The sequence below is a fragment of the Salmo salar genome, chromosome ssa28 (assembly GCF_905237065.1).
Source record: "Salmo salar chromosome ssa28, Ssal_v3.1, whole genome shotgun sequence".
Classification (NCBI taxonomy): domain Eukaryota; kingdom Metazoa; phylum Chordata; class Actinopteri; order Salmoniformes; family Salmonidae; genus Salmo; species Salmo salar.
The window spans coordinates 25,771,093-25,796,446 of NC_059469.1; the positions used below are offsets into that span (position 1 = coordinate 25,771,093).

The window sequence follows — 25,354 nt, forward strand, 5'->3', positions numbered from 1 at the left end:
CTATCCTCAAATGGTCACTTTGTCAGGTGAATACGCAGTGAGAACCGAAGAGGGTGTGATCGACGTGGTTTGAACCCGGTCTCCTGCATGCCACGGTACCATGTTAGTTCATTGCGCTAAAGCCTAAGCAGTAGGTCTGGGAGCTAAAACAAGTCTTGGAGTCTCAGGCAAGGTCACACACGTGCACACACACACACACACACTTGGGAGGCAACAGGAGTCCTCTGTGTCATCTGTTATGCCTAACATCAAAGATGCTGCTGGTAATGCTGTTAGCAGGGTTCTGTGTGTGGTGCATGCATCCTGTCTCTCTAACGGCTGCAGCTATAATGTGCTTCAGCTGAGTAATTCTCTGCACTTCCTCCATGATCTCCCTTTCAGCTGAGCCTGTTTCCTCTAGTGTGAAATACACTGGCCAGCCACAAACAGGCCTGAAAAACACATGTGCCTGCATGCACACGCACACACACACATATAAACACACACACACACACACACGCACACACACACATATAAACACACATACACAAACACACATGTGAATACAGGCGCATGTGTCTTTTTCAGGTCCACTAAGGAAGGAGTCTTCCCACATACAAGATCTGATGGCAGACATTTCATCCTTGCCTGTCTCAGATTCCAAAGTATTTTACCCTCCACTCTAACAGTCTGGGGTGTGTCTCCAAGGGAAGTTGTGGGAAAAGGAACAGACATGCAGTTAGTTATGTTTTTCCATCATCTGATGTCGCATATTTGTCCTCCAACTTTTTCTCAGCTCCTCATTCAGTCAGTCATATCAAAGTTTGCCACCCATTCCTTAGAAATACTGAATTATTCTGTATTTCGGAGTAAAACAGGGAGATCCGTATCGAACCTTTAAGGAACACGTGTGTGCTTTGTGTATCATAATCTATTAAAAGGAAGCATTTCCCAAACACCCCCACCTTACCTCCCCCTTAAGCTGGCAGAGCTATGTGTCCCTTCTTTTTTTGTGCTTGAGGTGGCAACCTTTTCCACAGTGCTATGCTGGTGGGGAAAGCACTCTCGTCTTCTTCTGATGATTTCCAGTAAAAAAGAATGACTGTTGTGGCTTGCCTGTCTTCTGTGTGACGCAGTGTCTTTGTCCACAAGATGTTCTCTTTTCCAGAATAGCATTTTTTACCAGCATTTACCTCCGCCTATTTACATACTGATATTTTCCTCTCCTCTGGTTCTCCTCTGGTTCTCCTCTGGTTTGTTTTAACATAATGCTTTAGTCAAGCATGTTCTACCACAATAGAGAAAATGTTTTGTAAGGTAAATTAATACATTGGATCCCCTGTTAGAGGTAGTCCAGATATTGATTGTTAGTGATGTTTTTGATGTAGAAAGTCGATTTGAAGTTGTGAAGTAAATTGTGTAGATCATTATTCGTTTCCATGAACATAGATTAAATCTGGTCCTAGACATTGAGTTAGCTTTTTAGTCCAGGACTAGGCTGTGTCCGGGTAACCGCCCCTTATTAAGTCAGATCTTTTTTACTGTAAACCGGATTTCATCTGTTACATTTTCAAATGCTTACTAGGCACAAACATTTTAAAATGTACATTTAAGATGGTAAATAGTTTTTCAAGGAACTGTATGTTTCAATAATTTTTATAGCTCTTTCAAACACCTTAAACAAATCTATTTTTTGTCTACTTTAGATGTGAAAACATCTTGAGGGGAACCTCACCAGGCTCCAATGTACAGTACGTTGTGCACCAGCCACTCTAGTTCCTAGTGTTGTAACTCAAGATGGCTGCCAGGAATGGCTTTTTCTGCTTTCTGCTGTATGTCTGGCTTTCTTAAAGGGGGTATTCACTGAAACACTGCACCCCTGTTCAGAATAAATTACTCTAGAAAATAGGAACCTACACACCCTACCAGAAGACTTTCCCCCAGTAGTGAGATCTTTAGACATTTTCTGTAATAACATTTCAGTGATCAAAGGGTTTAAAGGTCTAAAAGTCCTCAAATTCAGGACCATGTCCAGTAATGTGTTCTCTCATGTTGAGGACAGGGCATTCTACCATTCTAGCTCTGCAACAACTAGACCTGAGCTATAACAAACTCACCACCATCTCAGACCACATGTTTCAGGGCCTGGCCAACTTCTCAGCGCTGGACCTGGAAAACAACCTGACCATAACTATTGAATCATTATCCCTTCAGTCTCTCTCAAGTTTACTGGTAGTGAACTTAGGCAGCAACAAAATACATCCTCTAAAGGATGTTCAGCGCTTCTTATGTTTAACAAATCTACATTAGTAGGAACAAATGTACCTCTTTTGAATCAATGGAAATATTAAACTCTTCCAAAGGGCTGATGGTGCTGGATGTATCTTGTAATCCATTGGAAAAGTTCAGTATCACAGCAGATGTTCTCCCTTACCTTAAGAATGTAGACCTCTCCTACTGTGTCCAAAATGGAAGCATGGAGTGGGATGTGACGGACAGGTATTTTCTGAGTGACATGTACAAGCTTGACTTGAACGGTGTCCAGATGTCTTTGGAGGGTATGAGTATGGGGCTGCAAGGCCTGAACTCCTTGTTAGCTTCTCTGGCACTTTCTAATTTAGAGAAAAATAAACACCCCTATATCAAAGTTCTAACCGATATTGCCTAACACATACCTAGATGGGGAAATGGGCACACTTCTACTGAAATATGACATCAGTTTTGTATCTAAGGAATTGCTCCAGTACTGAAGTCAGCCAACAAAACTTGATTTATTAGATAATAATATGTCTGATCTGTCTAAGTCCTCATTCAGATCTCTTAAGCAGCTGACATATCTTTGACTGTGCCACAACAAGATTTCATCTTTGCTCTCCACATGGGAAATCCTTGATCTCAGCTGCAACAGTATCAACAATCACATTTAGCAGACGCTCGTATCCAGAGCGACTTAAAGGAGCAATTAGGGTAAAGTGCCTTGTTCAAGGGTACATCGACAAAGCCTTGTCATCTCTGGGATTTGAACCAGCAACCTTTCAGTTACTGGCCCAACAGATTAAGCCTCTATGATCTACTGATCAGATTTGGCACATTTTACAAGACTCATTGAACTGTCCACTTACAGTAATACAATTCGTAATCTAGAAAACTGTGTCTTCCAGGATTTAAAGGCCTTAACAGTCCTAAACCTGGTAGAAAATAGTATCCTGACCATGAATAGTGCTTTCAAGAATGGTTTGGAAAAACTAGAGATCTTGGAGATTGGAGGAAATGAACTAAAGCCCATTGGGAAAGAAGACAAAGATTACAGTCACTCAACTATTTGGATTTAGTTGACAATCAAATGACCAGTATGAATGACAGGGCCTTTGAGGGATTGGTCAACCTTACAAATCTCATTCTGTATGGAAATAAAATCCCTTCAGGAGCAATTAGAGAGCTATAAAATGGACGAACCCTCGCTAAACACTCCACCGTTCTTTCACTTGTCATCTCTCGAATATCTGAAAATCTACAGCCAGTGTCCGGAAGGAATGCATAATCTACTATCAAGCTGTCTTGAAGGTGAAGTCTTTATTAACAATATGGTTAGGGAATCTCAGTATCAAATCTCTGCACCCAGACACATTCATTTACACACCCCAGTTGATGTACCTTGACATCAGCAACAATATATTCACAACCTCACTCCAGAGCTGTGTTACCCAATCCTAGAACTCACACGAGTCTTTAGATTTCCTTATAGGAGCCAATTATCGCAAGTGTTTCACTTGCAAGTAAGAAATAACAAACTTACAGCTATCAATGAGATAGTGATGCATTCTCTCCCTTCATTGAGTTACATGGACCTGAATAATAACTTGTTTAATTGTGACTGCAGCAATGCTTGGTTCATTCAGTGGGTGATAAACAAAATCCAAACCTAAGTTCACAGATGGCAAGTGGTCTATACCTAGTACCTCTTCCTGGCTTATCTCTACGACACCAAACAGAGAAACAGGCATGCAGCTTTGATTTTTTGTATTTAACTAGGAAAGTCAGTTGAAAACAAATTCTTATTTACAATGACGGCCTATCCCAGCCAAATCCCTAACTCGGACAAACCTGGGCCAATTGTGCGCCGCCCTGTGGGACTCCCAATCACGGCCTGTTGTGATACAGCCTGGAATTGAACCATGGTCTGTAGTGACACCTCTAGCACAGAGATGCAGTGCCTTAGACTGCTGCGCCACTCGGGAGCCTCAAGCTAATCAGTATGACACCATCTCCTACAACAACCATAATGATCCCTGGGCCATGAGGGAGCTACAGCCAGAGCTGGATGGGTAGCAGGGCTGGAGGCTATGTCTGCACCACCGTGACGTCCAGCCAGGCAAACCCACTATAGAAATCATCACAGACGCCATCTAAGAGTGGTTTATTCACATACAGCTAGCTAGCATACAGCCAAAGATGCTCCTTGTTATATCTGTTATATATATTAGTACATCCAGATACCTCCAAGTGAATGTGACCTTGTAACTAGGCAATGATAATCAACAACACATTCCATCTTTAGGCTAGTGTTCAAAATATTAGCCAAAACACTGGCTATGGCTGGTTCTGGAGATAGTTTGTCATAAGCATTTAGGGATAACTTCACAATCTAATGTCATCTTCAAATATGTGTTCTTGTGTCTACTGCCAGTGAGAATCTGCACTGCAGAGAGGTAGAGGAGGAAGCTCATGTTGCTGATTGCATTTCATTCTCAGTACATAGTCATAAACATGCAGGAAAAAATGACTGAGAGACACATCATTTAGGAATATATTGTGGATGTTATGAGCCCTTTATTGTTCACACAATAAACCTATTTTCAACAATATCTCTACCGTCACATAATGCAGATGAAAGGGTACAGGGTTAGTTATCATAATCTTGGCGCACACTGTTCATGCAACTACACAACATTATTAGTTGGCTAACTCGTGTTCTACAAAGTAATGGTGGTCCAGTAGCAGAACCTGTATGACAGAGAATTAGCAATTAGTCATTTATAAGGATCTCCATGGTGTACTGTATGTATGCACCATATAGGACGTGATGGCCAAGTGCAGGAACATGTGTTTGTGACATGCTAGGGTTATGCCCTGCATGCCGTATGCAATGCTTACAGGCAATAACATGGGGACATGGATGCTGAAATACATGGGTAGGTAAATGCAAAGTTAGAGCACAGGTATGGTTCTAATTATAGGGGGACTTGACATCCCGATAGTAACTGGAATATCAATATCAATGAAGCACCAGTCAATGGGGATATCTAATCCTGAGCAAAATAGTAGTGGACTACAATACACCTGTAGGCTCTCTGTAGATTGGAATACATTTTATTCCATTTCAAAGTCTGTTTGCAATTGTATCCTAATGTCTTAATGTTCCTGCAATGATTAATACAAGTTCATAATATTCATATCCTTGTCCTTGTCTGCCTAATTTGAACTAGAAAGTTATCCACTTGCCACTATTAGCTAGCTGACGAGCTAATGAACCAAAACACTAGCTAGTTTGCAAGATTAAATTCACATGATCTTGCAAGTAAAGCATGGTCGTTGAACCTACCGGAGGTTGAGCAAGTGTCAGAACTCAGGATAAGACCCAGATGCAGACAGCTAGAATCACAGATGTTTATTGACCAAACAAGGGGCAGGCAAAAGACAGGTCAAGGGCAGGCAGAGGTCCATAATCCAGGGCAGAGTCAGTAAGGTACAGGACAGCAGGCAGGCTCACGGTCAGGGTAGGCAGAGGTTCGTAATCTGGTCAGAGTCAGGCAGGTACAGAACAGCAGGCAGGCTCACGGTCAGGGCAGGCAGAGGTCCGTAATCTGGTCAGAGTCAGGCAGGTACAGAACAGAACAGCAGGCAGGCTCACGGTCAGGGCAGGCAGAGGTTCGTAATCTGGTCAGAGTCAGGCAGGTACAGAACAGCAGGCAGGCTCACGGTCAGGGCAGGCAGAGGTCCGTAATCTGGTCAGAGTCAGGCAGGTACAGAACAGAACAGCAGGCAGGCTCACGGTCAGGGCAGGCAGAGGTCCGTAATCTGGTCAGAGTCAGGCAGGTACAGAACAGCAGGCAGGCTCACGGTCAGGGCAGGCAGAGGTCCGTAATCCAGGGCAGAGTCAGGCAGGTACAGAACAGCAGGCAGGCTCGGGGGTCAGGCAGAATGGTCAGAATCGGGGAAAGTAGGAAACAGAAACTTGAGAAACCAAGAAGATGGGAAAGCACACTGGTAAGACCTGACAAGACAAGACGACCTGGCTACAAACAAACAGAGAACACAGGTATAAATACACAGGGGATAATGGGGAAGATGGGCGACACCTGGCGGGTGGTGGAGACAAGCACAAAGGCAGGTGAAACTGATCAGGGTGTGACAGCAAGAGTGCAATAGTTTACTGATGTTTTTCTGAAGGAAATGTGCCATATTATCATATCTTTTATTCTGTTAACTCATGTGAGGATTCTCTGTCTCCTTCACCAAACTGTATCATTCACTGACATTTATTAAAGATCCAGATTTACTAAACCCAGATACCTATTCAGCCACTACCCCCGTGTGTGTGTGTGTGTGTGTGTGTGTGTGTGTGTGTGTGTGTGTGTGTGTGTGTGTGTGTGTGTGTGTGTGTGTGTGTGTGTGTGTGTGTGTGTGTGTGTGTGTGTGCCCGCCCTCCATTGCACTGAGAGCGATCTCCTGTAAAAACCTCAAAAGGTCACTGAATAAACTGTTATTCTGTGTCTGTGTGCATGTGTCTGTGTGCATGTGTCTGTGTGCATGTGTGTGTGTGCATGTGTCTGTGTGCATGTGTCTGTGTGCATGTGTGTGTGTGCATGTGTCTGTGTGCATGTGTCTGTGTGCATGTGTCTGTGTGCATGTGTCTGTGTGCATGTGTCTGTGTGCATGTGTGTGTGTGCATGTGTGTGTGTGCATGTGTCTGTGTGCATGTGTGTAACCCCTGCCACGGTTTGCGTGTTGAACAGACATCAGTGCTAGGTCCTCCCATCCACAGGGTTGTTTGAATCTTCTCAGGAGACTCACACTCTCCTCTCCACACACACACAAACACACGCACACACACACACACACACACACACACACACACACAAACACACACACACACGCGCGCACACACACACACACACACACACACACACACACACACACACACACACACACACACACACACACACACACACACACACACACACACACACACACACACACACACACACTTCCACTCTCATCAGCACACATGCGTGATTAGGTTTCTACCATCTGTGAAATATGTATGACTAGCTGAGGGAAGGCGTGTGTGCTTGTTTGTGTAAAAGGTGAAATATTAAAGATGGGGATGTGTGAAACTCACTCCTCACCCTGAGGTATCGCCCCTTGTGCCATTGAAGAAGGTATTTTCAAAAGTGCAATGGGTTGGAATGCTTCAGGAGGCCGGTCATGTGGGTTTGCAAGGCAGAGGTTCTGAGTTGGAGACTGTATGAGCCGATCGACGGGAAGCGGTAACTGCTAAGCAAGCAGCATGACGTTGTCCTTGACATTTGCATGCACTGCGTGCCTGAGTGTGTGTGTGTACGCGCGTGCGTGTGTGTTTTGATATCTGTCTCCTTCGTTGACCATGGTATCCTCTATCTGTTATGTAACAGTAGCCTGGTTAGGAGGTCCCCATTCTAGTTGAATTATTCAGATATGGTGTTTGTTCCCTGTTAGCTACGCCTCACTGCTATACATTCCACAGGAATTACACCCAGTTTACTCATCTGATCATTGCATGCTGGTCAGACACACTCACACTGAATTCAGACACACTCACACACACATTAAAATACATGCCCAAGTATGGCACACACATGGCACACACACACACACACACACACACACACACACACACACACACACACACACACACACACACACACACACACACCGTATAAATGGTTGTTATTGTTTGTATCAAAGGATGTAACAGTCTAATGAGTGCTGTGTTTATTGTTGCTGTTATTTGTCTAATAGGTGCTGTGTTTATTGTTGATGTTATTTGTCTAATAGGTGCTGTGTTTATTGTTGCTGTTATTTGTCTAATAGGTGCTGTGTTTATTGTTGCTGTTATTTGTCTAATAGGTGCTGTGTTTATTGTTGCTGTTATTTGTCTAATAGGTGCTGTGTTTATTGTTGATGTTATTTGTCTAATAGGTGCTGTGTTTATTGTTGCTGTTATTTGTCTAATAGGTGCTGTGTTTATTGTTGCTGTTATTTGTCTAATAGGTGCTGTGTTTATTGTTGATGTTATTTGTCTAATAGGTGCTGTGTTTATTGTTGATGTTATTTGTCTAATAGGTGCTGTGTTTATTGTTGATGTTATTTGTCTAATAGGTGCTGTGTTTATTGTTGCTGACAGACAGACAGACAGACAGACAGACAGACAGACAGACAGACAGACAGACAGACAGACAGACAGACAGACAGACAGACAGACAGACAGACAGACAGACAGACAGACAGACAGACAGACAGACAGACAGACAGACAGACAGACAGACAGACAGACAGACAGACAGACAGAGGCTGAACCGTACAGCAGTCAGTGACCACAAGAACAAAGGCATACACTGACACAGAGGAAATAATTACAATGAGAGACTTGCCGCAGTATTGTGTTTTCACAGCCTCTGAAGACCTTGAGTAAAGTGTAGAGTTAGAGCGTGTGTGTGTGTGATTATTATAAGAGTGCACAGGAAGCATGTACTGTATATATCATTTCACTAATTGCAGTGCTCTGCTGTAATTACAATGCTATAGGGACACACTGCTCTCAGATCACATTATTTAAAGCCTTCACACAGCTTCTACTGTCCATCATACAATACATACAGAGTTCTTATCTACTGTACTCCCCTCCCTCTCTCCTCTCCCTCCTTCTCCTCTCCTTTTTCTCTCTCTTCTACCTGTTGGTCTCTCTTCTTCTCCATATCTCTTCTCTGCTCTCTTCTTCTCTCCTTCCCTCCTTGCCTTGTTTTTCAGAGAAACAAATAATAATATTTTTTTGCTAAATGCTTTATACTGTACATGTATCCGCCTCACAGTCAGAGAAATAAGTAGTACTGCTAGGTTTCACATTAAATCAAAGTTAAATGTAACAAATAACTACATTTTTTATAAAGAAATGTACAAATGATACATTTGTGACATCGATATTTAATAACCCGTTACAGTAACACACAAAAACTAAATGGTTTTATCATGTGCCAAATAATGGTTTGTTGGCTTGTAACCATAGTGGAATCCTTTTTGGTGCTATATGGAACCTTTTTTTGAAGGTCCTATGAAGAACCATGGTCATAAGGTTCAATATGGAACCTGTATGGTGCCTTAAATAACCATTTCCAAGGGTTCTATCAGTAAGGGATAAACACTACATTGGAAATAATGGACAACACAAATGTGTCCAAGGTAATGTACAGAACGGAGGAATTTATCCCAGTTATATTAGTTGCCAAAGAAATCAATAGGAAAGCACACATTTACCGGAAGAATAATTTCATGTTTATGAGCAAATTCATACTTTGTCATCTTTTTGGTGCTAGAGACGTGACCCAGTTGTTTGTTCTTTATGTTCCATTGCCATGCTAAGTAGCAACGTTCTTATCCCTTGCTTGCTGCTAACTAGCCAACTAGCTACACAGTCACAACCTCTACCTCCGTACGTTTGTTTAAGCTGTTTATCCCCATTATAGCACAGCTGCCAAAGAAAACAATATGAAAGCACACATTTACTGATAGAAATCCTTTTTTTTTTTTTGCTAATTTATTTTTTATAAGTTTATAAATTCCTACTTTCATATCTTTTGGTGGCTAGAGACGCGACCCAGTCGTTTGTTCGATTAGTTCCATATTTATGGGCGTGGCCCATTTGTTAGTTCTATATGGCAACGTTCATATCCCTCTGGTGTTATTCTGCAGCCAGAATAAACAGCAAAGTAACTGTTTTCTAATGACCACAGGAGGTTGGTGGCACATTTATTGGGGAGGATGGGCTCATGGTAATGGCCAAAGTGGAATAGGTGGAATGGTATCAAATACATCAAAGACGTGGTTTCCATTTGTGTGATGCCATTCCGTTCGTTCTGTTCCAGCCATTATTATGAGCCGTTCTCCCCTCAGCAACCTCCACTGCTATTGACATTAATTTGGATATATCCATAACAATGAGCTGATATGCCCAATTTTGCCTGGCATAGCTAAAAAAGTTTGCCTTCTCGTCGGGACACTTGTCACTGACTGTTCATTACGAGGAGATTACATTGCATATCAAACACCAGGCTAGAAGCTAGCTAAATAGTTTGTTGCTAGCAAACCTGACAATATGACAACTGAATAAAAAAATCTGTTGCGGAAAACAGCTTGTCAAACTAGAAATAACCAGTTTATAATGGCAATAAGGCACCTCTGGGTTTTGTGGTATATGGCCAATATATCACGGCTAAGGGCTGTTCTTAAGCACGACGCATTGTGGAGTGCCTGGACACAACCCTTAGCCGTTGTATATTGGCCATATATCACCAACCCCTGAGGTGCCTTATTGCTGTTATAAACTGGTTACCAAAGTAATTAGAGCAGTAAAAATAAATGTTTTGTAATGCCCGTGGTATACGGCTGTCAGCCAATCAGCACTCAGGGCTCGAACCACCCAGTTTATAAAACCCTTTTTGGGGCTATATAAGACCCATTTTTATGATTCTTTATAGAACCATTCTCAATCTCAACGGTTCTGTATAGAACCATTCTCAATCTCAACGGTTCTTTATAGAACCATTCTCAATCTCAACGGTTCTGTATAGAACCATTCTCAATCTCAAAGGTTCTGTATAGAACCATTCTCAATCTCAACGGTTCTGTATAGAACCATTCTCAATCTCAACGGTTCTGTATAGAACCATTCTCAATCTCAACGGTTCTGTATAGAACCATTCTCAATCTCAACGGTTCTTTATAGAACCATTCTCAATCTCAAAGGTTCTTTATAGAACCATTCTCAATCTCAAAGGTTCTTTATAGAACATACAGGGTTTTTTATTCTGGTTTAACAGCGATATTATATTGTTAAAATTCCATATTTCTATTGTTGTGTTTATGAACAAGTTGAATCAGGTGTGCTAGCTCTGGAATGGTTTGGATTCCCTGAGAAGAGAATTTTAAGAACTACTGACTTAGTCAACCGTTCTCAATTGACACAAGGCCGTAAGTAAGTCTTTCTCAAGAGACCGTCACTGGCCATTATCATAAAGTATTATCCCAGAGCATAACACAACAGATGAGATCAACTGGATTGACACTATCACTCACGGTTGCACAAAAAAAAGCAGTGACCAAACCACGCCGCAAAATATTTGAATGAGCCGCCACCCCTATATTTTAATCATCACTAAAATATGAAATAACAATTTTTTTAACTGCAAAGAATCATTGGAGGACTCAAAGGGTTATTTGTATGTAAAACATTTACATTGGACATTTAGCAGATGCTCTTATCCAGAGTAACTTACAGTAAGTGCATTCATCTTAACATAGCTAGGTGAGACAACCACATATCACAGTCAGATATACAGCATACGAACATTCCATTCCAGCTAAACAATAGATAAATAGAGTTTTGCAAATATGACACATTTTCATACACATCTAAAATCGAATAATAAAAAATCTGAAAACAGTTGTCACGACTTCTGCCGAAGTCGATGCCCCTCTTTGTTCGGGCGGTGCTCGGCAGGTCGACGTCACCGGTCTTCTAGCCATCATTGATCAGTTTTTCATTATCCATTGGTTTTGTTTTGTCTTCCTACACACCTGGTTCCAATCCCATTCATTACATGCTGTGTATTTAATCCTCTGTTTCCCCTCATGTCCTTGTCGGAGATAGTTTGCTGTTATGTGTTTGTGAATTTTGTATAGGTGTGTGACGGGTATGTTTACCCATGTTTATTTTTATGTATGTTGGTTTTGGAGTTTGTTTTATAATAATGAAACTACTCCAGTTATACCAAGTTGGTTTCTCCTGCGCCTGACTTCCCTGCCACCTACACACACGACAATGACAACAGTCATATTTTACACACACATGAAGGTACACATTAGAAATAATTTCTGGCCTCCCGTGTGGCACAGCGGTCTAAGGCACTGCAGTGCTAGCGGCATCACTACAGATCCTAGTTCAATCCCAGGCTGTGTTGCAGTCGTCCACGACTGGGAGACCGATGAGACGGCGCACAATTGGCCCAGCGTCGTCTGGGCTAGGGGAGGGTTTAGCCAGCAGGGATGTCCTTGCCCATCGCACTCTAGCAACTCGTGTGGCGGGCCGGGCGCATGCACACTGATGCGGTTGCCAGGTGTACAGTGTTTCCTCTGACACATATGAGTGGCTGACTTCTGGGTTAAGCGAGCATTGTGTCAAGAAGCAGTGCGGCTTGGCAGGTCGTGTTTTGGAGGACGCACGGCTCACGACTTCTGCCTCTCCGTGGTCAGTATGGGAGTTGCAGTGATGGTGCAAGACTGTAACTACCAATTGGATATCACTAAAAAGGGGGGAATTTTTTTAAAAGAATTCTGATGAAAAAACACAAATGTAAAAAAATATGTGGATATAGCGTTTTGGAAATAAACTTCAAGTGTCTGAAACTCTATTGAAGGAATAGGACAACATTCTTCCACAATAAAGTCCATAATTTGGTATTCTGCATCCGCTGCTGCCTCAAACACATTAGCCTCGGCTAAGGCTGCCTCTGCCTCCTTTTCATGCTGAAGAGCCTCTAATGTGGCCTCCTTATGGGTCTCCTCCAGTTTAAGCTGGGCTTTCTTAACCTTCACCTCTAGTATGATGCTCTTGCTAGTGCTTCTTCAGCCTTGGCATGAGGTTCTAATGTAGCCAAGCTTGCTGTAGACTTGCAGGAGCATCTTAATGACTTAGATGAAGAGAACACTGACCTCTGACCTGGTTGCAAGGCCCTTACGTTCCGAAGCTGACATTTGTTTTGGACGTGTGCAAAAGAGTAGAGCCGACTGGATATCTTGTCCTCTAGAGGATGCAATCATTGTTGAGTGTCTTTTTACTGTTCTGCTCTCGTTAAAGAGTCCCCTTCTTAAGTTCAGCAGATAGATAAACCCGGTGCAGCTACTGTAGTGTTGAAGGATGATTTATTGCCACCTCTTCGTAGGTAAAGTAATAGTGACTGAAAGGAGTAAAACTGAAAAATAGAAAGAAAATAACAATGAGTATGACTTATTCTATGCTAGCTGAATACTAGGCTTAAATCTCAATAATAACACAGCATGTATTTGTATACATGTTCAAGAACACAGAAATATGCACCATTATGCATTAAATTCGATGTAAATAATTACCCAAAACATGACAAGATCAAATGCACTGAACAGATATCCATGTGGCTATCAAGAAGATTCATAAATCTCATTAAAACGATCATCCGTAGAAAATATCATCATGAATTGAATGCCAAATATGTTATGATTCATTTTACTTTCAGACAATGTAAGGGATCAATATCATGCCAAATGTATTTGTAAATGTAAATCACCAATCCACCAATGTAAATCACCAATCCACAAATGTAAATCACCAATCCACAAATGTAAATCACCAATCCACAAATGTAAATCACTTACCACAAATGTAAATCACCAATCCACAAATGTAAATCACCAATCCACAAATGTAAATCACCAATCCACAAATGTAAATCACCAATCCACAAATGTAAATCACTTACCACAAATGTAAATCACCAATCCACAAATGTAAATCACTTACCACAAATGTAAATCACCAATCCACAAATGTAAATCACCAATCCACAAATGTAAATCACCAATCCACAAATGTAAATCACCAATCCACAAATGTAAATCACCAATCCACAAATGTAAATCACCAATCCACAAATGTAAATCACTTACCACAAATGTAAATCACCAATCCACAAATGTAAATCACTTACCACAAATGTAAATCACCAATCCACAAATGTAAATCACCAATCCACAAATGTAAATCACTTAACACAAATGTAAATCACCAATCCACAAATGTAAATCACCAATCCACAAATGTAAATCACCAATTCACAAATGTAAATCACCAATCCACAAATGTAAATCACTTACCACAAATGTAAATCACCAATCCACAAATGTAAATCACTTACCACAAATGTAAATCACCAATCCACAAATGTAAATCACCAATCCACAAATGTAAATCACTTACCACAAATGTAAATCACCAATCCACAAATGTAAATCACCAATCCACAAATGTAAATCACCAATTCACAAATGTAAATCACCAATCCACAAATGTAAATCACCAATCCACAAATGTAAATCACTTACCACAAATGTAAATCACCAATCCACAAATGTAAATCACTTACCACAAATGTAAATCACCAATCCACAAATGTAAATCACCAATCCACAAATGTAAATCACTTACCACAAATGTAAATCACCAATCCACAAATGTAAATCACTTACCACAAATGTAAATCACCAATCCACAAATATAAATCACCAATTCACAAATGTAAATCACCAATCCACAAATGTAAATCACTTTCCACAAATGTTTAAAAAAAAATGTTTTTTTTTTTTATTTCACCTTTATTTAACCAGGAAGGCAAGTTGAGAACAAGTTCTCATTTACAATTGCGACCTGGCCAAGATAAAGCAAAGCAGTTCGACAACATACAACAACACAGAGTTACACATGGAGTAAAACAAACATACAGTTAATAATACAGTAGAAATATAAGTCTATATACAATGTGAGCAAATGAGGTGAGATAAGGGAGGTAAAGGCAAAAAGGCCATGGTGGCGAAGTAAATACAATATAGCAAGTAAAACACTGGAATGGTAGATTTGTAGTAGAAGAAAGTGCAAAGTAGAAATAATGGGGTGCAAATGAGCAAAATAAATTAATAAATACAGTAGGGGAAGAGGTAGTTGTTTGGGCTAAATTATAGATGGGCTATGTACAGGTGCAGTGATCTGTGAGCTACTCTGACAGCTGGTGCTTAAAGCTAGTGAGGGAGATATGAGTCTTCAGCTTCAGAGATTTTTGTAGTTCGTTCCAGTCATTGGCAGCAGAGAACTGGAAGGAGAGACGGCCAAAGGAGGAATTGGCTTTGGGGGTGACCAGAGAGATATACCTGCTGGAGCGAGTGCTACAGGTGGGTGCTGCTATGGTGACCAGTGAGCGAAGATAAGGGGGGACTTTACCTAGCAGGGTCTTGTAGATGACCTGGAGCCAGTGAGTTTGGCGACGAGTATGAAGCGAGGGCCAGCCAACGAGAGCGTACAGGTCGCAGTGGTGGGGCTTTGGTGACAAAACGGATGGCACTGTGATAGACTGCATCCAGTTTGTTGAGTAGTGTATTGGAGGCTATTTTGTAAATGACATCGCCGAAGTCGAGGATCGGTAGGATGGTCAGTTTTACGAGGGTATGTTTGGCAGCATGAGTGAAGGATGCTTTGTTGAGAAATAGGAAGCCAATTCTAGATTTAACTTTGGATTGGAGATGTTTGATGTGAGTCTGGAAGGAGAGTTTACAGTCTAACCAGACACCTAGGTATTTGTAGTTGTCCACATATTCTAAGTCAGAGCCGTCCAGAGTAGTGATGCTGGACAGGCGGGCAGGTGCAGGCAGCGATCGGTTGAAGAGCATGCATTTAGTTTTACTTGTATTTAAGAGCAGTTGGAGGCCACGGAAGGAGAGTTGTATGGCATTGAAGCTCGTCTGGAGGGTTGTTAACACAGTGTCCAAAGTAGGGCCAGAAGTATATAGAATGGTGTCGTCTGCATAGAGGTGAATCAGAGACTCACCAGCAGCAAGAGCGACATCATTGATGTATACAGAGAAAAGAGTTGGCCCAAGAATTGAACCCTGTGGCACCCCCATAGAGACTGCCAGAGGCCTGGACAACAGGCCCTCCGATTTGACACACTGAACTCTATCAGAGAAGTAGTTGGTGAACCCGGCGAGGCAATCATTTGAGAAACCAAGGCTATTGAGTCTGCCGATGAGGATGTGGTGATTGACAGAGTCAAAAGCTTTGGCCAGGTCAATGAATACGGCAGCACAGTATTGTTTCTTATCGATGGCGGTTACGATATCGTTTAGGACCTTGAGCGTGGCTGAGGTGCACCCATGACCAGCTCTGAAACCAGATTGCATAGCGGAGAAGGTGCGGTGGGATTCAAAATGTTCGGTAATCTGTTTGTTGACTTGGCTTTCGAAGACCTTAGAAAGGCAGGGTAGGATAGATATAGGTCTGTAGCAGTTTGGGAAAGCAGCTGCTTTCCAATCTTTGGGAATCTGAGACGACACGAAAGAGAGGTTGAACAGGCTAGTAATAGGAGTTGCAACAATTTCGGCAGATAATTTTAGAAAGAAAGGGTCCAGATTGTCAAGCCCAGCTGATTTGTAGGAGTCCAGATTTTACAGCTCTTTCAGAACATCAGCTGAATGGATTTGGGAGAAGGAGAAATGGGGAAGGCTTGGGCGAGTAGCTGTGGGGGGTGCAGTGCTGTTGACTGCGGTAGGGGTAGCCAGGTGGAAAGCATGGCCAGCCGTAGAAAAATGCTTATTGAAATTCTCAATTATAGTGGGTTTATCGGTGGTGATAGAGTTTCCTATCCTCAGTGCAGTGGGCAGCTACAAACAAACACCTTTGGATTTGTATTTGTAAATTGAGGGCCTTAAGTAAAATGACTGCCATAAAGATTTGCGCAAACATGACAGATTTGGCAAACCTGCAACTCCATATTTGGAAGCGCTTAGGTCACCTGACTTTTGGCAGGGATTTGACGACAAGAAAAAGACAAGTTCTCACGTGTAGACAAGAAGTTCTCACACAGAAAAAAATTATCACGGTAAAAAGCGATTTGTAGTCGAAGAAAAAAAAGTTTCCATTGATGCTTAGAAATCGCTTTCTATGGGTACAAACCTTTTTTCTATGAATACAAATCACTTTGTACACGTGAGAACTTTTTTCTATGTGTGAGTGCTTCCAAATATGGAGTTGCAGGTTTGCCATATCTGTCATGTTTGCGCATATCTCTCCTATGTGCAAATCTTTATGGCAGTCATTTTACTTAAGGCCCTCGATATACAAATACAAATCAAAAGGTGTTTGTTTGTGGATAGCGAATTGCATTTATGGATAGCGATTTACAATTGTGGAAAGTGATTTACATTTGTGGAAAGTGATTTACATTTATGGATTGGTGATTTACATTTGTGGAAGGTGATTTACGTTTATGGATTAGTGATTTACATTTGTGGAAGGTGATTTACGTTTAAGGATTAGTGATTTACATTTGTGGAAGGTGATTTACATTTGTGGAAAGTGATTTACATTTGTGGAAAGTGATTTATATTTGTAGATTGGTGACTTACATTTGCGAATAAATTTGGCATGATATCGATCCCATAACAATGCTTCTACAAAATGCAAGAAGGATGGAGTTTGATCAAGTCTGCAGCTCCACAGTGTGACTTTCACCATTTTGGAATGTAAACAATTCTTCTTCTACAGGATTTAGCACATTAAACAAACAACACACATCAACACAGGACAGTGGCCCCCAAGTGGTCAACAATGGAGTTACAGGATAGCCTTAAGGAACTACAGAGGCCAGAACGTTTGGTGTTTTGTTGATGTCACTGAGATTTCTTCTTCTAGCCATGGTAGCCAAAATAATGGTAAACTGGAAATTGGAATATAAAATACATTGTGACTGTAAAGATTAGATTAGAAGTTTAATAGTCGCATGTACAGGGTTGCGGGGGCAGCCTGATGGTCTGGGGGTAGAAACTATTGGCCAGTCTTCCAGTTTTTGCCATGATGCTCTGCCTGCATCTTAGTGTTGGAAGCGGGGTGAACAGGCCATGGCTCAGGTGGCTAGGATCCCTGATTATCTTCCTGGCCTTTCTGTGACACCTGGTGTATTCGGCTGAGTGTACCACCCTCTGAAGAGCCTTGCGGTTTGCGGTGGTGGAGTTGACGTACCAGGCTGAGATGCAGCCCGATCAGTATGCTCTCAATGGTGCTCCTGTAGAACACTGTGAGGGCACTCTGGGACAGGCCAACTTTCTTCAGCATCCTGAGGTGAAGAGTCGCTGTCATGCCTTCTTCACCACGGTTTCCGTGTGGTTTGACCGTTTCAGCTGCTCGGATATGTGTATGCCGAGGAACTTGAAGTTTTTGACCATTTCCACGGCAGCCCTGTTGATGAGGGTGGGGGGCGTGCCCATGGGGGCGTGCTCAAGATGCTGAGGGGAAGAGACTGATAGTCGGACAGATTATGGGTGACAGTTGTAACTTACCTCATTAGAGAGAGAGAGAAAGAGAGAGAGAAAGAGAGAGAGAGGGAGAGAGAGAGAGCAAGAGGGGACAGAGAGAACATCATGGCACACATTTGTGAGTTTTCGGTGGCACTAGGGACATCTTGGTACTTTTACATAGTCCACATCATTAAGTATTTGCCTCAGGACTGTGAGCATGTTCAGTAACAGACAATTAAAGAACCCTTATCTTCAACCCTCCACACTCCGGATAGACAGAAAAACAAGGAAAACCAAGGTACTCACAATTGAATGAACAAATCAGACCTCGGACTAGTCATTTAGAACATTATACTGAAGCTTTAATCTGTTACTCTATCCACTGGCTGTGAGCCTTAGCTCTCTCTAACCACAGAAGGCCAAGTCCAACACATACCGAAAGCTTGTACAAGTGGATAAAACTGATTAATCAATACATTTCCTCACAGCACGACCTTGGAGTTGCCATTCAACTCTGGCGGTTATGATGATGTGTCAGTTTTCTTGTCTCTCAAGTCCTCTATCCTCCTTCACAGCGCAGCTTTCCTTAGAATAAATCAATGTAGGCCTATAAGTGATTTGCAATCTTGAAAGCTCTGACGCCATCTTATGGACATCTAGTGGGTTTGCATTTGAAACTGTTTCATTTATTTTATTTAACGTTTAACTAAGCAAGTCAATTACAGTTTTTCCCAATTGTTTACACACTAAAATTGGAACTTGAAACGCAGTCACCAAAACCTGAAACTCATGTACCAAATCCCTAAACAAAGTCTGCAAAATTGCAAGCACAATTCCTGCTTTGCAAACAGTTTTCAATTCTATATCACACTTTTTGCAAAACACTACACACAGTTCTCTATATTAAGCACAACATTCAAAATTTAAATCTCGTTAGTCCCTTTGGACAGCAACACCAATCACAATGTCAAGCTCTATACACCAATTGGCAACACCCACTCCTCACAGGTGTAAACACTAGCTGCTGAATTGTTCGCTTAGAAATCAGAGCTTTAGCACTATAGAAGGCCACAGATGAGTTTCTGTTTGTTTTGGAGGAAAATGGAAGTCAATGGTGAAGCAAGTGCTAGAGGTGAAGGAGTGAGAGTAAGAAGAAGAGGAGGAGGAGGACGACGACGACGTTAAGGATGAGGAAGAACAGTTGTCTCAGATGAGATCAGGGCCACATTGGTTAACCATGTGCTCACCCATGGATTGAGTATGAGGGAGGCTGGGCAGAGTTCAGCCCAACCTGAGCCGCTACATGGTTGCATCTATCATCCATACATTCAGAAATGACAACCGGTAAGTTACCTACCATATACACTATGCTCTTTATGTATGTATACTGCAGTCTGACATATCAGTAGGCCTATGTTACTCCGTGATTGTTGACCAATGTTACAGTAATTTCATATTGAAATAAAATAGATTATTTTAGCCTACTGTAACCAATCCTATCATATTTGTGGATCTTCTGCAGAACTGAGACGGCCAGGCCGTGGTGGAAGACCCCAGCTGGTCACACCAGAACAGGAGACTGCTATTGTGAACATGGTCAACAATACCATTAGACAATGGAGAAATCCAGAACCACATAATTGCAGACAACACAATATTCAATAACATTCAACAGGTGGGCTTGTCTACATTGGACCGTGTATTACAGCGCAACCAAATCCGGATGAAACGGATCTACAGGGCGTCATTTGAGTGAAACTCAGAGAGGGTTAAAGAACAGCGCTATGAATATGTGCAAGTAAGTACTATACTGTGAATTTACTATCATAGCAGCACTGTATAGACACATTACAGTACTGTATTCCAGTGTATTGTGCCTCACCATATTGACTGCTCTAGGTCTACTAGGTCTATGTTCCATATTGTCTTGTCTGTTTCGGAGAGTCTTGGAGCTGGATGCAGCTGCAATTCATCACGTTTATATTTACATTGAGGCTGGCTTCAACGTAGTCAAAAGAAGGGGACGGAACATTATTGGCCATTGTGAATGTCCCTGGACCGCGTGGAGGGAATATCACCATGTGTGCAGCCGTTAGCCAGCAAGGCATCCTTATCACCATGCCAACCCTACAACACCGCCCTTCTCATCACATTCCTGGACACACTACATGGCATCCTCATTCCAGCTGAGCAGAGGGGTGGACCAGAGCAGCCCAGATATGCTATCATCAGGGACACCGTGAGTTTCCACCAGGCTGCTCTGGTCCGCAACTGGTTCATCGACCACCCACAATTTGTTCTATACCTCCCACCATATTCCCCATTCCTAAACCCTATTGAAGAGTTTTTTTCGGCATGGCGATGGAAGGTGTATGACCGCCATCCCCTCGCAGGCCTGCCTCTTCTCCAGGCTATGGAGGAGGCATGTGGTGAAGTTGTGGTGGCTTTCGGCAGCTGGATCCGTCACTCCAGAAGATTCTTTCCCTGCTGTTTATCCAGGGAGAACATGTGATGTAGAGGAGGTGCTGTGGCCAGACCAAAATAGGAGGCAGGATGCAGCCTAATGTCTTTCTTACATTTTGCATGTGTTTTTGTCTTTGTGTTCATAGTTTTGAAAGAATGAGCCTCTTTCATTTTTTGTTGTTGTACAGAAAACCCTTTATCTTACTGAATGTTTTCTCCTGTTGGGTTTGGAAAGTGTTACATACAAAACACAAGTGTTCAAAAATACGGCATTTTGGAAATAAATGGCAATGGTTTTTGTTACTGTGTTGCATTTGTGTGTGTTTATTTGTGTTTTTGAGTAGGTATCCATTACTGTAACCATCTTTTACAACCGGCTACAGTGTAACACTGAAACTACAACAATTCTAAACCTACTGATGGGATATTCATAGTGTTTTGTGTTGAGCACATCAGTGTGTTGGTTGGTAGACCGATCTAGTCATATGACGTGTCATTTTGATGCAAAAAAAAGCATTTTGGAAAGAGAACAGTTTTGAATGTTTGCTTTTGCTAGAGATTTGTAGAGTTGGGGTTTTGTGCTTGTTTTGGGAAAATGGCCCAAAGATTCAGCAAACGTGTATAAACTTGAGATGCTGTTTACCCTGGATGTGTCTCAATTACATCTACTTTCTCCCGATATCTGCACTTGTTAATTTCCCTTTATAGTTTTGCAATGAAATGAGTGGTATATGGAAACTCCCTCTAGCCCATGCTAACACCAATCCAATGCTTCTACATTTGGGGGGAGTATCGAACGAGTGTACACTTTAGGAAGAAGGAGAGATTATTGGGATGCACCTTGTGCCACTCTTCAATGTCTGCCTATAGGTGGCAGTACTGGGATTCTAGAAAGACCACTGCGACCCAAAGCAGTCAGGGCCAATAATGACCAAAAGTTGCCATTCGGCACATATCTAGAATGAGCTTTCCATCTTTGAATACTAACCTTAAGTGGAGGGGAAACCATAAAACTGACTCTAGATCAGTGTCTGGTAGCAACTTAATCCTAAATGGCATGATTAAGTCCTAACACCCCCAGGAACATCCTTTAATCCCCAGAGCCGTAGTAGCTACATACAAGGAAATCGAAGTACAGACCTCGGTTATTTTTTTTTTACTCAACTTGTGTAGAATTGTAGGAAATTAACTTTTAAAACAGCAAAATGTCTCCCCACCCCTTCACAAAATGTGTAGAATTGTAGGAAATTTGCTGTAAAACTACAAATAAAATTGTTCTGTAGAAAATAAAAATGTTTACTTTTTGTTACTAAAATACTTTCTCTGCTAACAGATCCCTATTAAATTATAGTTTTTAATCCCAGTGCTGAGTTAAGGTGTAGTGGCTAATTGTATAGCTAACCGTCTGTGTGTTTGTAGATGGACTGAGGTGAATGAAGCTACAGCAGACAAGGTGATAATGGCTGGGGTCTTTTTAGCTTGTTTTTGCTGTTCTCCAAATAGCATTTTAAAGAGTTTTGTATTGTATATAAATGCAGTAAATGAGCTTCAACATTCTCAGACCCTGGCTATGGCCCTGCTCCAAACCATGTACATTACATTTACATTTGAGTCATTTAGCAGACACTCTTATCCAGAGTAACTTACAGTTAGTGCATTATTCTTCAGATAGCTCGGTGGGACAACCACATATCACAGTCATAGTAAGTCAATTTTTCCTCAAAGTAGCTATCAGCAAGGTCAGTGCTAGTAGGGGGGGAAGTAAAGTATGAGTGTTTGTTCATGCTTTAAAACACATTGTAACCCCTGCTATACATCCAACACATACTCCCCAGCTAAATCCATGTAGTCCTTCCAAAAGCCCGACACCATACCTTTTCCTAGCCCAGAACACACCCTAACCATAGCCCAACACATCTCTCTGCCATTAGATAACCCTATGATACTTCCCTGGTCTCTGGCTCTACACACACACACACACACACACACACACACACAAACACACAGCCTCACCAAGGCCCTGTTAACCACTTTCCACACAGACTGTTGAGACACACATTCACACACACACAGCCTCACCAAGGCCCTGTTAACCACTCTCCACACAGACTGTTGAGACACACATTCACACACACACAGCCTCACCAAGGCCCTGTTAACCACTCTCCACAGACTGTTGAGACACACATTCACACACACACAGCCTCACCAAGGCCCTGTTAACCACTCTCCACACAGACTGTTGAGACACACATTCACACACACACAGCCTCACCAAGGCCCTGTTAACCACTCTCCACACAGACTGTTGAGACACACATTCACACACACACAGCCTCACCAAGGCCCTGTTAACCACTCTCCACACAGACTGTTGAGACACACATTCACACACACACAGCCTCACCAAGGCCCTGTTAACCACTCTCCACACAGACTGTTGAGACACACATTCCACTGGTGTGCGAGAGAAAGTTTGCTGTTAATTTGTATTGTTTATTTCACTTGTGTTACTTCACTTAACATAACATGTTAACATATGTTTCCCATGCCAATACAGCCCTTAAATTGAATTGAGAGAGAAAGAACAATGTAAAGAGAGAGAGAGAGAGAGAGAGAGAGAGAGAGAGAGAGAGAGAGAGAGAAAATAAGTGGAAAGGTATCAAGTACAGCCATCCTCCTCTCAGCAGCCTCCTGTGCTAGGTAGGTTAGTGACTGACTGGCTTACCGACTGACTAGCTAGCTGACTGTGGGGTATGGGCTATTTATAGAAAGCTTAGAAATACCACAGCTTCCTCCTCCCTGCCTGCCTGCCTCCCTCCCTCCCTGCCTGCCAACCCCAACAGATGGTAGGAATGTGTTACAGACTAGAGGAGAGAAACTGCCAAACCTTAATCTGGTTAAGAGAGAGAGAGAGAGGAGCGAGAGAGATGGTTTGGCAATGTTAACATATGTTTCCCATGCAAATAAAGCCCTTAAATTGAATTGAAATTTAATTTAAATGGAATTGAGAGAGCATGAGGGAGGGAGGAGAGAGAGAGGGATTGACAGAATGTGAGATAAGGAAGGGGGCGGCAGAGAGAAAGAGAGGTAGAGAAAGAGACAGACAGAGGTTGAGAAAGAGAAAGAGAAAGAGACAGACAGAGAAAGCGACAGAGACAGAGAAAGCGACAGAGACAGAGAAAGCGACAGAGACAGAGAAAGACAGAAAGACAGAGAAAGCGACAGAGAAAGAGACAGAAAAAGAGACAGAGAAAGCGAAGGAGACAGAGAAAGCGACAGAAAGAGAAAGCGACAGAAAGAGAAAGCGACAGAAAGAGAAAGCGACAGAGAAAGCGACAGAGACAGAGACAGAGACAGAGACAGCGACAGAGACAGAGAAAGCGACAGAGAAAGCGACAGAGAAAGCGACAGAGACAGAGACAGAGACAGAGACAGCGACAGCGACAGAGAAAGCGACAGAGACAGCGACAGAGACAGCGACAGAGACAGAGAAAGCGACAGAGACAGCGACAGAGACAGCGACAGAGACAGAGACAGAGACAGAGAAAGCGACAGAGAAAGCGACAGAGACAGAGACAGAGAAAGCGACAGAGACAGAGAAAGAGACAGAGACAGCCTAACTATCTGTTGTAGCTGATAATATCGTTTTTTCACAAAAAGATGGAGATGCCATGCATAGACATATCAGCAGTACCCGATGTTCCTTAATAAGGTCTCTAAATGGCCCAGAACATATCAGTGGTAAAAGACTAAACACTCAACACAGGATGTTTAAAGAAATATATTCAACATTTTACTCACAAAAACTGTTGCAAAACAACTGTTGCAATCAAATCTATTCAAATGTTGTTGGTCACATACACATGGTTAGCAGATGTTAACACAAGTGTTGCGAAATGCTTGTGCTTCTAGTTCCAACAGGGCAGTAATATCTAACAAGTAGCCTAAAAATTCCCAACAACTACCTAATACACACAAATCTAAAGCGGTGGATGAGAATATGTACATATAAATATATGGCCGAGCTGCATAGGCAAGGTGAAGTAGATGTTATAAATACAGTATATACTGTACATGTGATATGAGTAATGTAAGATATGTAAACATTATTTAAAGTGGCATTGTTTAAAGTGACTAGTGATCCATGTATTAAAGTGTCCAGTGATTGGGTCTCAACGTAGGCAGCAGCCTCTCTGAGTTAGTGGTGGCTATTTAGCAGTCTGATGGCCTTGAGATAGAAGCTGTTTTTCAGTCTCTCGGTTCCAGCTTTGATGCACCTGTGCTGACCTCGCCTTCTGGATGATATCGGGGTGAACAGGCAGTGGCTCGGGTGGTTGTTGTCCTTGATGATCTTTTTGGCCTTCCTGTGACATCGGGTGCTGTAGGTGTCATGGAAGGCAGGTAGTTTGCCCCCAGTGATGTGTTGTGCAGACCGCACCACCCTCTGGAGAGCCTTGCGGTTGAGGGCGGTGCAGTTGCCGTACCAGGCTGTGATACAGCC

At 42.2% G+C, this 25,354-nt stretch overlaps 1 pseudogene; it reads left to right on the forward strand.

The window, feature by feature from the left end:
* The first annotated feature begins 238 nt into the window (after window positions 1-238).
* LOC106589706 (toll-like receptor 2) lies at window positions 239-18,379 on the forward strand (annotated as a pseudogene).
* The last annotated feature ends 6,975 nt before the right edge of the window (window positions 18,380-25,354 follow it).